This window comes from Colobus angolensis, unplaced genomic scaffold (genome assembly GCF_000951035.1).
Source record: "Colobus angolensis palliatus isolate OR3802 unplaced genomic scaffold, Cang.pa_1.0 Scaffold237, whole genome shotgun sequence".
NCBI classification, from domain to species: Eukaryota; Metazoa; Chordata; class Mammalia; order Primates; family Cercopithecidae; genus Colobus; species Colobus angolensis.
The window spans coordinates 1,613,914-1,627,005 of NW_012115566.1; the positions used below are offsets into that span (position 1 = coordinate 1,613,914).

The window sequence follows — 13,092 nt, forward strand, 5'->3', positions numbered from 1 at the left end:
TGTGATATTAGTCAAAGAAAAGATATATAAATCAATGGAATAGAATATAGAGAGTCCAGAAATAGGCCCACACAAATATAGTCAACTGATCTTTGACAAAGGAGCACAGGCAATTCAATGGAGAAAGGATAGTACTTTCAACAAATGGGGCTGGAACAACTGGACATCTACACGCAAAAAATGAATCTAGACACAGACTTTACATCTTTCACAAAACTTAACTCAAAGAAGATCACAGACCTAAATATAAAATGCAAAACTATAAAACTCATAGAAGATAACATAGAAGAAAATCAAGGTAACTTTGAGTTTGGCAACAACTTCTTACATACAATGTCAAAAACATCTTCAATAAAGAAAAAAATTGATAAGCTGGACTTCATTAAAATTCAAAACATCTGCTCTGCAGAAGACAAGTAAGAAAACGAAAAGGCAAGCCACAGGCTGTGAGAAAATATCAGCAAGATACGTATCAGATAAAGGACTGGTATGCAAATTACACAAAGAATTTTTAAAGCTCAACAATAAGAAAACAACTCAATGTAAAAAATAGGCAGATCTAAACAGATATAAGATATACAGATAACCAATAAGCATAAGAAAATATACCCCAAATCACATGTAATTATGGAATTGCAAATTAAAGCAACAATGTGATACCATTACACACCTATTAAAATAGCTAAAATTCAAGACATTGACAACACCAAATGCTGCCAAGGATGCGGAACAACAAGATGGTAGCTGATAGCTGAAGACTGCCAGTGCAAGTGCCCCAAGAGAAAATGGTAGATGCTGCAAAACCTTTTCTAACCTAGACTTTAAAAGTTGCATAGCACGTGTTTGCACATTCTATTAATGGAGGCAGTCACCAAAGTCCATGTAGGTGTAAGGAAAAGTGACATAAAATATAATTTGATGGGAGGAGTTGCAAAAAAGAAAAAGTTCAGGCATGTTTTAAAACTATAAAGCCCATATCTTTATCTGCATGATTGCACAAATCCATATATATTTTTTTCTTTCAATGTATGTGTGTGTATATATGTATATACATAGATGTATAATCATTGAAAGGATTAAAATCACAAAGAGTTTTTTCTTGTACACAGCTGAACATCAGTAACATTTGGAGATATTTGAGAAAGCTACACATATCTGGAGATTAAACCACAGAGTTCTAATAACCCACAAGTCGGAGAAAAAATCACAGAGAAATTAGAAAATACTTTAAACTGAACAAAACTGAAAATACAATGTATCAAAATTTGTGGGATGCAGCAAAAACCATACTTAGTGGGATAATTTTAGCATTAAACATATTAGAAAGGAAGAAATATTTCTAATCAATGTTCTCATCTTCTATCTCAGAAACTTAGTAAAAAGAATGAGCAAATTAAATCCAAAGCAGGCAGAAGAGGAAAATAAGAAAGAGTAAATGTCAATGAAATAGAAAACTGAAAAACAATAAGGAAAAACAGTAACATCAAAAGCTGGTTCTTTGGAAAGATTAACACAATTGATAAATTTCTAGCCATACGCTTCAGGAAAAAAGAGAGAGGAGACACACATATCACAAGTGAGAGTAGGCTGGGCATGGTGGCTCATGCCTGTAATCCTAACACTTTGGGAAGCTGAGGCAGGAGGATTGTTTGAGCTCAGGAATTCAAGACCAGCCTGGGCGACAGAGCGAGACCCCATCTCTATATTTAAAAAGTAAAAAAAATTTTTTTTTTTTTGAGATGGGGTCTCGCTCTGTCGCCCAGGCTGGAGTGCAGTGGCGTGATCTCGGCTCACTGCAAGCTCCGCCTCCCGGGTTTACGCCATTCTCCTGCCTCAGCCTCCCGAGTAGCTGGGACTACAGGCGCCCGCCACCTCGCCCGGCTAGTTTTTTGTGTTTTTTTAGTAGAGACGGGGGTTTCACCGTGTTCGCCAGGATGATCTCGATCTCCTGACCTTCTGATCCGCCCGTATCAGCCTCCCAAAGTGCTGGGATTACAGGCTTGAGCCACTGCACCCGGCCAAAAAGTAAAAAAAAATTTAAAAGAGAAAGAAAACAAACGAAGGAGTAGATATCACTAGAGCTTCTACAAATAATAAAAGGACACAAGGAAATGTTATGAATATATTTCACCAATAACTTTGACAACATAGATGAAATGGAAAAACTCCTTGAAAGACACAAAGTGTATCCAAGAAGAAATAGATAATCTAAATAGCCCTATATCGATTAAATAAATGAAATCCATGCTTTATAACATTCTTACAAAGAAATAAAATCTGGCCCAGATGGCTTCAAGTAAATTCTACCAACTATTTAAGCAATAAATAATATCAAATTTATACAACTTATTTCAGAAAACAAAAGAGGAGGCCACACATCTGAACTCCCTTATCAGGCCAGCGTTACCCTAATACCAAAACCAGACAAAGCCATACAAGGAATGAAACTGCAAACCAGTGTTCCTCCTAAGAAGAAAAAAATCCTTAAAAATTTAGCAAATCAAATTCAACCATTTATAAAATGGTAACACATCATGACCAAGCAGGACATTCCTGGGATTAAACTCCAAGAATCCAAAGTTAGTGAAACATTCAAAGGAAAGAAAAATTGGATTTTAAAACAAAAAGATACATTTTACAAGAGCTTCAAAACTATGAAATACTTAAAGGTAAGTTAAAAAATGTGTGTAAGACCCGCATATTCTCACTCATAGGTGGGAACTGAACAATGACATCACTTGGACTCGGGAAGGGGAACATCACACATCGGGGCCTATCATGGGGAGGGGGTAGGGGGGAGGGATTGCATTGGGAGTTATACCTGATATAAATGACGAATTGATGGGTGCTGATGAGTTGATGGGTGCAGCACACCAACATGGCACAAGTATACATATGTAACAAACCTGCACGTTATGCACATGTACCCTAGAACTTAAAGTATAATAATAAAAAAAAATGTGTGTAAGACCTGCACACTGAAAAACTACAAAAGATAACTGAGAGGAATTAAAGAACACTTAAATGAATGGGAGAAAAACCGTTGTCACTGGATGGAGGATAACAAACAGTGTAACACAGTCTACCACCAGAAGCAATAGTCCAGGATGTCAATCTACTACATAGATTGTTTTGGTTTTTTGTTTGTTTTTGTTGTTGTTGTTGCTTGCTTGTTTTTTTAAGACAGGGTCTCACTCTGTCACCCAGGCTGGAGTGCAGTGGCTCAATTGTGGCTCCCTGCAGCCTTGACCTCCAAACACTGTGGTTGGATATACTGAGATTGGGATTCCTCAGGGGTAGCCACGTCAGGCTACCACACTTCCAAAGTCAACGTTGCCCAGCATGCGTTGCAATGCCATGTTTCCCTTTCATTGGAGGGCACTACTTAAGGCCCAAATACTTTCATTAAGCAGGAGTACCACCCTTTGTTGAGTTGTCCTTCCTGATGGTTCCTTTGTAGTTGTTGCTTGAGTTATTCATTCTAGTGCTTTAACACTGCCCCTCCCACTCTGGGTGCCTGGAAGTGATGGAGAAGATCAAGTTCATTGTACACCATAGGAACATGCCCATTGCTGCATTATCTGGGCTGTGAAGAAGGTGCCTTGGTCAGATTAGAATCTGAATGGATATCTGAACACATAGCAGATGTGTTTCTCCAATATTTCAGATTTGTTCTTCTTTAATGTTGTGTAGTTATTCTGTATCTTTTGCCTTTCTGTATACACTTTATGATCTATTTGTCAACATCCACAAATAACTGACTGAGATGTTGATTGGGATTATGTTGTCTCTATAGATCAAATTGGGAAAAACTGATACTTTGATAATATTGAGTCCCCCTAACCATTCAAAGGGAATATCTCTCTGTATTTCCTTTGATTTCACCATGTTGGCCTGGCTGTTCAATTATCCGTCCAACAGTCACTGGACCACATGTCTGGCCCATTTATAACAGCCCATGAGTCTATAAATAAGTAGCAGGAAACTGCTGTTGTAGTGGCCTGCACAGCCATGAGTACCTCACAGAGTTCAGCACATTGGACAGAGGGTCCTCATCCACTCTTAGTCAAAATGTGGCCACCACTGGGGTGGAGGACCCCTCTTCTTGCATGTGTCCTGATTTTACTCCCTCCAGAAAGAACAATTAGGGGTGGGGCCACAGTCTCCTGGTTTTTGCTATGGTCGAGTGACTACATACCAACAAGGGTTGAAGGGGAGAAAGGAGTGGGGGTTCAGATGTTTATGGGGTTTCTGGACACTGAGGTTTTAAAGACAAGAATCCCAACTTCTCACAAGGGTAGAGGTAAGCCGATAGCATTGGAGGGCTTCAGGAGTGACACCATGATCCATGCCAGGCAGGTGCTCATATGCTGTGGGTGGGGCCCTGCCTTTGAGGAGGATCTTGTCTCATAAAAGTCTCCAAGGTCACTACAACAGAACCATGTTGTCCACATCTTGTCAGGAAGCAGGATCCTATTTCCACCTGTCTATTGCCTTCACACGCAAGACAGTTATGACTTCATGGACAGTTTTGTAGAGGGGTCTTCCTCTTGGGGAAGCCGCCTACAGTAGGGAATACAGCCCTCTTTTTCCTATCAAAGCAAACTAAGAATGGGATAGGTTTATCTCAATCTCTGTCCTGCTGGTTCTGTCATTGGGTGAAGGCAAAACTAAAGCTGCAACACCGGGTTATGGTTAGTTTTCTCAAACTGCGCCAGTCGGGTGACATTGAGTTTGCACTTCCCATCACCAAACAGACACATCGACCAGGCTGCATGAGACTCCCCAGAGTTAGAGAAGATGTGACAGCAGAAGCAGAGATCAGTGATGCAGCCGTGAGTCAAGCAATGTGGCAAGGAATGGATTCTTCCCTAGAACCTCCAGAAGGAAAGCAGCTCTGTCACACATTGATTATCTCCCTAAGACCCATTTTAAACTTCTGACTTCCAGAAATTTAAGATAATGCATTTGCGTTATTTTAAGCCACTAAATTCATGGTAATTTTCAAAAGCTGCCATAGGCAACTAATAAAGATGTATGGTATTTGGTACAGACTGTGGTATTGTATAATACTGCAGTCAGTGCATTAAAGTAGCATCTAACTCACAAAGGAAGTTGGTAGGGTTCTTGAGGGACTGCAGCCTCATTTTTCAGTCATGTTGTCTGTCAGTGATCCAGGAATCCAGATTTCATACAGAAAAGATTAATGGGTGGGATTTTTCTTTCTCAAGCAGAAGTATATGGAAATTACAAAATCACCATGCCTCCTCTGAGGTTGAAGCTCAGGACCTTCAGATTATGAGACTGATGTGCTGCCTCCTGCACTAAGAAGGCACTCCTAACTGTCTTAGCAAATCCATTAATTATACTCTTTCAAGTTTATGTGAACTTTCTGAAAAGTCAGATTTTCAAAACAGAGTGTAAAATGAGAATGTATGCTATGTCATGTGTTTACTGTCCTTCCAAGTATGTCATATGACTTATAAAAATCATCTCGGGACTTTCCCCTTGATGAAATAAATGTACAGCACAGTGGATTTTCCCACTGTGCCTTAAACACCACTTTCTGCTGGGAGATGTTAGACTTCATTAGATTGCACACTACCCCCCACCACAACATGTGTAAAGATGTTACTAGAAGGTGAGGTACAGATGCAAGGGGACTGAGCTGGGTCCACAGCCTGAAGACTCCCAGCTGGAAGCAATGACTGACACAGAAAGCAGATAAGCTCTAATGAAATCATAGCTGCAGGCTTGCCTGGGTCTGAAGCTATACCTTCTTGCCTGCCAAAGTTCTCCTTAAAATCAATGTCCCTAACCTTGTCACCTGAAGGAGCTTCACAGGTCTAGAACTCCAGAATAGCGTAAATAGAGGTGAGACAAGGGGGAAGAGATGAGGTGAAATGATTGAGAAGGGAGAAACAATATACAAGATAAAGCAATCTGACAAAGTGAAAATTGTCCAACGTTTGAAATTGTAGGGTTGAGGTGTAAATTTCCCATGTGCCATCTTAATTTAGGAAAAATAACTCACTCGACTGTCTTGTAAATACGTTACTTTAAAAAACTTTATTACCTGTGAAATGAGATATCTCACTGTGTCCTTCATGAGACTGAGTACTTGATATAAAAAATTGTTCAGTGAATGCTAATACGTGATACAAATACTGATAGTGAACTATACTGAGTGCTTATTATGAGCCAGGTGCTGTTTTAAGCAATTTGCATGCATTTGCTAAAAATAAAAATTCCGCTTTTTTTTAACTCTTTCTTTTATTTCAATAGGTTTTGGGGGAAACGGGTGGTGTTTGGCTATATGACTAGGTTATTTAATGGTGATTTCTCAGACTCTGGTGCATTTGTCACCAGAGTAGTGTACATTGTACCCAATATGTGGTCTTTTATCCCTCACCCCTCTCCCACCCTTTCCCCCGAGCCCCCAAATCCATTGTATCAAAACATTCTGCTATAATTTTTAAAGGCAAGTTTTATTGTCTTGGTTTACATATGAGGAAAGTGAGATCCAGTGAGCTGAAGTGTCTTGCCAATGACCCTGCAGCTATTAAGTGGAGCTGCTGGCATTTGAAATAGTCCAACTGGGGCTCGTTTAAAAAGGGGCAGCATCTAACGGGACAGGTAAGACTAAATAAGAAGATGAGCGGCGTTGGGGCTGCAACAGGGGAGAAGAGGTCGGAGTGCCAGCCCAGACGGCGTTTGTGGGGTTGCAGCAAGCAGGCGACACATCCTCTTAGGGTCCGGAGAGGGTGTGATGCTCTGCACCAAATACAAACTGGTCCTTGCCATGTACTTCCAAAACTAAGGTCGTGAACACATTCAGCAAAAAAAGCAGGTCTGTTTGCATAGTTCTTTCCACCCCTTTCACAAGAGGAAATCACGCACAGACACACAAACCAAGACGCGAGTTCCGGGTGGATCGGGATGAGAGCTCCTCTGTTTTCTGGTTGCAAACATTAAAAATAACATCTTGCTCCAGACCCCCAAACACAGCTGACAAACTGGAGACTCGATCTCAGAGTCCTCAGAGTCCCCGTGCTGTGTCGGCCTAGGCGGTGATTTCTAATCATGTTCTTAAGAACTGATTCTCTTGAGATTTGTTGGATATTAGGTACCGGTTTCCTGTCCCTTTACTCTCAGGTATTAGAAACAGGACGGGAAGCAAATACAAATCTCAGATGCAGGACAAGGGACTGGGACAAGGAATCTATTTACAGATTTTATCGGTGGTTGAGACCGCTACGGAATCATTTGTATAGAAATGCTCTGAGAAGAAAGTAATAACACGCAGAATAATCTTCTGTCTCTTAAATCATTAAGATAAGTTCTGAGACCACGCCGGCGTGGTAGCGTGGCCGAGCGGTCTAAGGCGCTGGATTAAGGCTCCAGTCTCTTCGGGGGCGTGGGTTCGAATCCCACCGCTGCCAAATTTATTGCAAAATGACTACGGATATCTAAAGCTCATTGAGGTCTGCAAGAGAAACATTTTCCACTGCGAGCTCAAGGTAGGTGTTTAATCCTGATAATGGTAGGTTGAAAACCAAATAGTAGCTGTAAAATCAGACTGCCATCAGTCATATATAAGGCTTCACGTCCAAGGGAGTATGTTCCTTTTTATGTTTTAAAAATGTTCATACAAAAAGTACAACTCACATGATTCAAAATTACAAAAATTTCAGAGTACATACATAATGATAGTCTATTTGTGTACCCACCCCATCCTGCCAGACACCCAATTCTGCCCCCTCTGGCAACCAGCCATATTAAAATCTGGAGTTCTATTCAAGGCATATTCTTTGCATATACAAGCCAATAGAAACACTATTTTTTTCCACTATAAATATGCTTTCCAAACCCATTCTATTACACCTTGCCTTTTTCACTCTATGTATGTTGCAGTAATTTCCATGTCAACAAAGAAAGAGCCTCTTCCCTCTTTGTTTTGTCTGCATAGCATTCAGTTTTATGAATGTATCTGAATTTATTTCAGCAGCCATTTTTAACAATATAAATGACGTTGCAATAAATTAACTTGCATAGCCACATTTAATAGGTGCATGGGATTAGAAAACTTTCTAAGAGTGCAATCGCTAAATCAAAACATATGTGTGTGATGATGATTTTGGTGGCTTTTGCCTCATTCTCCTTCCCTAAATATTACAAATTTATTCTCCTATAGGACCCGGAAAGAACCTGTTTCCTCAACACTGTTACCAGCACAGAACATTGTAATAATGACAATTATCAGTCATTTAGCTCCAATTAAGCCCCAGATATTGTCATAAATTCTTAACATATATTGAGTCATATAATAATCTCAATAATATATAAGGAAGTTCATATAGTCCACATTTTACAGAAAAGAAAATTGGAGTTGTAATCAATTAATCACATAACCACAGTCATCTAAATCACATAGTTTGTACACAGAGGAATAAGGATGTCAATGCCTGTGACTGAATGAAAAATGCCCCAACAGATATGATATCCACATTCTAATTCCTGGAATCTCTGAATATTACCTTATTTTGCACAGAACCCCAAAAATGGGGTCTTTGGAGAATAAGTTAAAGATGAGGGAATTATCCTGGATTATCCAAGTGGAGCTCAAATACCATCACAAATGCCTTTAATGGAGAGAGGCACAGGGAGATTATACAGTGACAGAATAGGAGAAAGCAATGTGACCACAGGGACACAGATAGGAGTGATGCCACCACAAGCCAAGGAATGCAGGCAGTCACCAGAGGCTGGGAAAAGGCAAGGACATATTCTTCCCTAGAGCCTCTGGAGGGAGCACAGCCCTGCCAACACCTTGATTTCAGACCAGTGATACTGATTTTGGACTTTTGACCTCCAGAAATGTGAGAAAAGAAGTCACTTATTTTAGGCCACCAAGTTTGTGGTACTGTAATTTGTTACAGAAGCTACAGAAAACGAATTCAACATCTTTAAGTGCTGCTCGGCAGCACTACCACAAACAACTGTTTTTGTTTTGCTGTTGTTTGCCAATCTAATAGGTTAAAGATTGGCAAACAACAGCAATCTTATTATCTCACTGTATTTCTATAGTTTCATTTTTAAGCTCCCTTTACTTCTTACTTCTGTGCTGCTTTTAGTATTAAATAGGTTGCACCAGCTAGCGACAACAGATTATGTTGTGTCTGCTGTCATCCTTATCTCAGGCAACAGATAGAAATGAAGAAAATTAACTCTTTAAAACTTAAGTTACAAATATTTTCCCCCCAGTTTTACTTGATGTTTTGTCACTTTGTTTATGTCTTTTTTGAGGGGATGAGAGTACATCCCAATGGAATTTTTAAAATGTTGTTTAATGCAGTGAATTATGTTAAACTCTTATTGTCTCTGAGTTTTGTGTAAAAAATTAGTTTTCTGTACCAAAGTTATACAAAATTTCTGTCTTGGTATTTCTAGTAATTATAATTGTGGGGTTTTTTTTCATTTTTTACTTTTACAATTTGCCTGTATTTGGAATTTATTTTAGTCTCATAGCTTGAAGCTTTTCTTTTCCTAAGTGGCTGTCCAATTAGCCCAACATATGTTTTGAATAATCTGTCTATTTCTGTTGATTTAAGTTGCCAATAATTACAGTCTTAACCATTTTTTCCCCTCAACTTTTGGGTGCTTCCATTGGGAAAAAAAAAAAAAAAACTATTTGGGAGGCCTAACAGTGGTTTATTCACTCTCATAATTCCTGAGCATGTCATTTACCAAGGCATATATTGACAGAAGATTCAAGTGTGGGAATTCAGTGTGTCTGTTGTTTACTATTCTATTTATGAAGCAGCAGAGTTAGCCTCAAACATATTACCAATCCCTATTAATGTTTTTACAAATATAAATATTTGTTATTTTTACTTTTCTAAAAGTAATACAAAATTGTAGCTGTTTTAAGCTTTTATTATTCAATTAGTTGCACTGACTGGTGACAACAGATTTTATTGTGTCTTCTGTTAACCTCATTTCAGGCAACAGAAAGAAATGAAAGTGAATTCCTTTATTTTTAAAATCTGTCCCATAAATTTAATCCTTTATTTAAATTGTGTCTGTGGAAGATTCAAAATAATCTACAAACTATTAGAATTAATAATTAAATTTAAACAGGTGTCTTTATACAGGGTAAGTATAAAAATGAATTATACTTTTAAACACCAGTTGTAAACAAGGACTGGGCCCAGTGGCTCACGCCTGTAATCCTAACACTGTGGGAGACCAAGGCGGGCAGATCACTTGAGGTCAGGAGTTCGAGACCGGCCTGGCCAACATGCTGAAACTTCGTCTCTAGCAAAAACTACAACAAATTTAGCTGGACATGATGGCATGACCCTGTAATCCCAGCTACTCGGGAGGCTGAGGCACGAGAATCGTTTGAACCTGGGAGGCGGAGGTTGTAGTGAGCCAAGATCGCGCCATTGCACTCCAGCCTGGGTGACAGAGTGAGACCTTGTCTCAAAAAAAAAGTAGAAATAAAAAATTTAAAGTATAACTTATAATAATGTAAATATCAAATTTATAGGAATAAATTTAATAAAAGAATAAATGGAGTGTTATGCCATATGTATGGATTAAAAGTTTATCAGTTCTCCCTAAAATTTATCTAGCGGCCCAAAGGAATTCCAATGAAAATCCCAGGATAATTTTCCTTATTGCTTTTGTGGCAAAGAAATGAAGGTGATTCCTGATTTTCACCCTGAGCTCTATAATTATAAATCATGGTAGAAACTTCAGAATTAATTGCTCAAATAATTCATTTTGGAAACAAGATTGAGATTCCAGAGAACGTTCAGATGTTTCCTTTAATCAGGCTTAAATGTATTAACCTTTCCTAACCCAGAGACACATTCAAATTGACTCCCCTGTCTTGCCAAGTGCAGCCCAGAGAACTAAGATACTATAAAATAGAACCTGACTGGTTGTGAGAGCGAGCTGAGATCAAGTCTAAAGAAAAATAAGCCCTGAAGATAATCTCTAGAGTGATGCTCACATTGGGAAGTGGTTGATGCTCTGGTCCTCTGCCCTCCAAATAGCTGCCTCCTGAGTGCAAATGACTGTCAGAACACCATATGCCCAACTCGGTAGTCTACGAGTCTCTTGTGGAGTTCCTTTGTTAGAGATTCCCCTTAGGACATTCGAACGACGAATCATTAAAATGATAAAAAGTAGTACCTGCAAAATTTAATTTTAGGAAACTTTATCACATTTGGAAAAAGTGAGTAGTCTTGACTTTTACGTGTGGTTATCCTTGGACTAACTAAAGCATGAACGGTTCTAATATTTAAGCTGCCCAAAAACTTTTTCGTTTGTATTAGTTCCGCAGTGCCTCTAAGTAAGCAAAACGTAGTTTTGGAGTTTGCCCCGTTTCTCACGGCAAACTGTGGTAGAACGTAGAGACGTTATGCCAAGAATATTTTACTTAAAAGCAGGAATAGATTCTATAGTCAACGTTCTTGCACCTGTGGGCTCTATGGCTTAGTTGGTTAAAGCGCCTGTCTTGTAAACAGGAAATCCTGGGTTCGAATCCCAGTAGGGCCTGGAAGTTTTCCTTTTCACTAGAAAGCCAGTTCTTCGTTAACCTCTACTGTACCTGAATTCTCCACTGTACTCAGTGTACTGCAAGTTCTAATGCAATTAATTATAGATTATGTGAAGGCAAAATTCCCAAGCTCAAAGAAGAAAATGAGAGCCTTGTGAGGTTTTGACTTAAATTCCAGCAGCAGATCTTTTTTTCCAACAAATATTTATTGAGCTTCTCTGTGTATGCACAGATTCAAAACCTATGTAGATGTAGATTATGTCATCTCTAGAATCCAGTAACGTCCAGCTCTATAGCTGATTTTAGTAGAGTTCATATAAATTAATATACTACCATAAAGTAATAAGTCTACCATAAAACAGATGGGAAATTAGCATAGTTGCAGGGTCCTACTTGCTTTTTGAAGAGAACAGGAGGAAAATAGTTTTCAAAACCCTGTTAACCCTCTTATAAAATGAACTAGGAACACTTTATAGTGATGGCCAGTTAGAAGCTGTATTTGCCAGAGGCTGGTGCATCTCTGGGGCTGGAACAAAAGTGCTGAAGGAATAGAGCAAATTAAGGAAAATTTTCAAACATCCAAAGCTATTAAGGGCCAACCTTACTTGATTAGTTTCATTTGCATGTGTTTACATATCTCATTATTTTGACCATTAATTCAACACAGATGTATTGACTGCCTTCTATGTGCAAGGTACTGCTCCAAGGCCAGAGGTAGGACAGTTTAATAAATGCCAAGCCCTCACCATCCCTCCACCCCAACAAATTCTTACCCTCATGGACCTTATCATCTGGAAGACTATGGAAGATAATGAATAGATAAAAACATAACATAAATATTATGTCAGATTGTGGTGAATTCTATGGAGAAAAATTAAACAAACAAAGAAGATGAGGAGTGTATGAGTAGAAACCGAAAAGATTCCTCTGCCCTTCTTATAAGCCACTAGCAGATCTATTTTTTGTTTTCCTTTATCGTTTATGAAAAGTGATCACAGGATGACTCTGATCGCCATGTTATTCTAACAACCCTAGGTAACATCAAAAAAGAATGGTAGAATGGATAACTAGAATAATCAATGCAGAGAAGGCCATAAATGAACTGACAGAGATAAAAACCATGACATGAGAAATACATGACAAATGCACAAGCTTCAGTAACCAACTCGATCAACTGGAAGAAAGAGTATCAGCGATTGAGGATCAAATGAATGAAATGAAGCAAGAGGAGAAGTCTAAAGAAAAAAGAGGAAAAAGAAATGAACAAAGCCTTCAAGAAATATGGGATTATGTGAAAAGACCAAATCTACGTCTGATTGGGGTGCCTGAGAGGGGGAAAATGGAACCAAGTTGGAAAACACTCTTCAGGATATCATTCAGGAGAACTTCCCCAACCTAGTAAGGCAGGCCAACATTCAAATTCAGGAAATACAGAGAATGCCACAAAGATACTCCTCAAGAAGAGCAACTCCAAGACACATAATTGTCAGATTCACCAAAGTTGAAATGAAGGAAAAACTGTT

At 38.9% G+C, this 13,092-nt stretch overlaps 2 non-coding genes across 2 annotated transcripts; both read left to right on the forward strand.

Annotated features, from left to right (window-relative positions):
* Positions 1 to 7,360: 7,360 nt before the first annotated feature.
* Positions 7,361 to 7,442, forward strand: TRNAL-AAG. Its single transcript has one exon. It is a non-coding gene; the product is annotated as a tRNA-Leu (tRNA).
* Positions 7,443 to 11,494: 4,052 nt separating this feature from the next.
* Positions 11,495 to 11,568, forward strand: TRNAT-UGU. The gene has a single exon. It is a non-coding gene; the product is annotated as a tRNA-Thr (tRNA).
* The last annotated feature ends 1,524 nt before the right edge of the window (positions 11,569 to 13,092 follow it).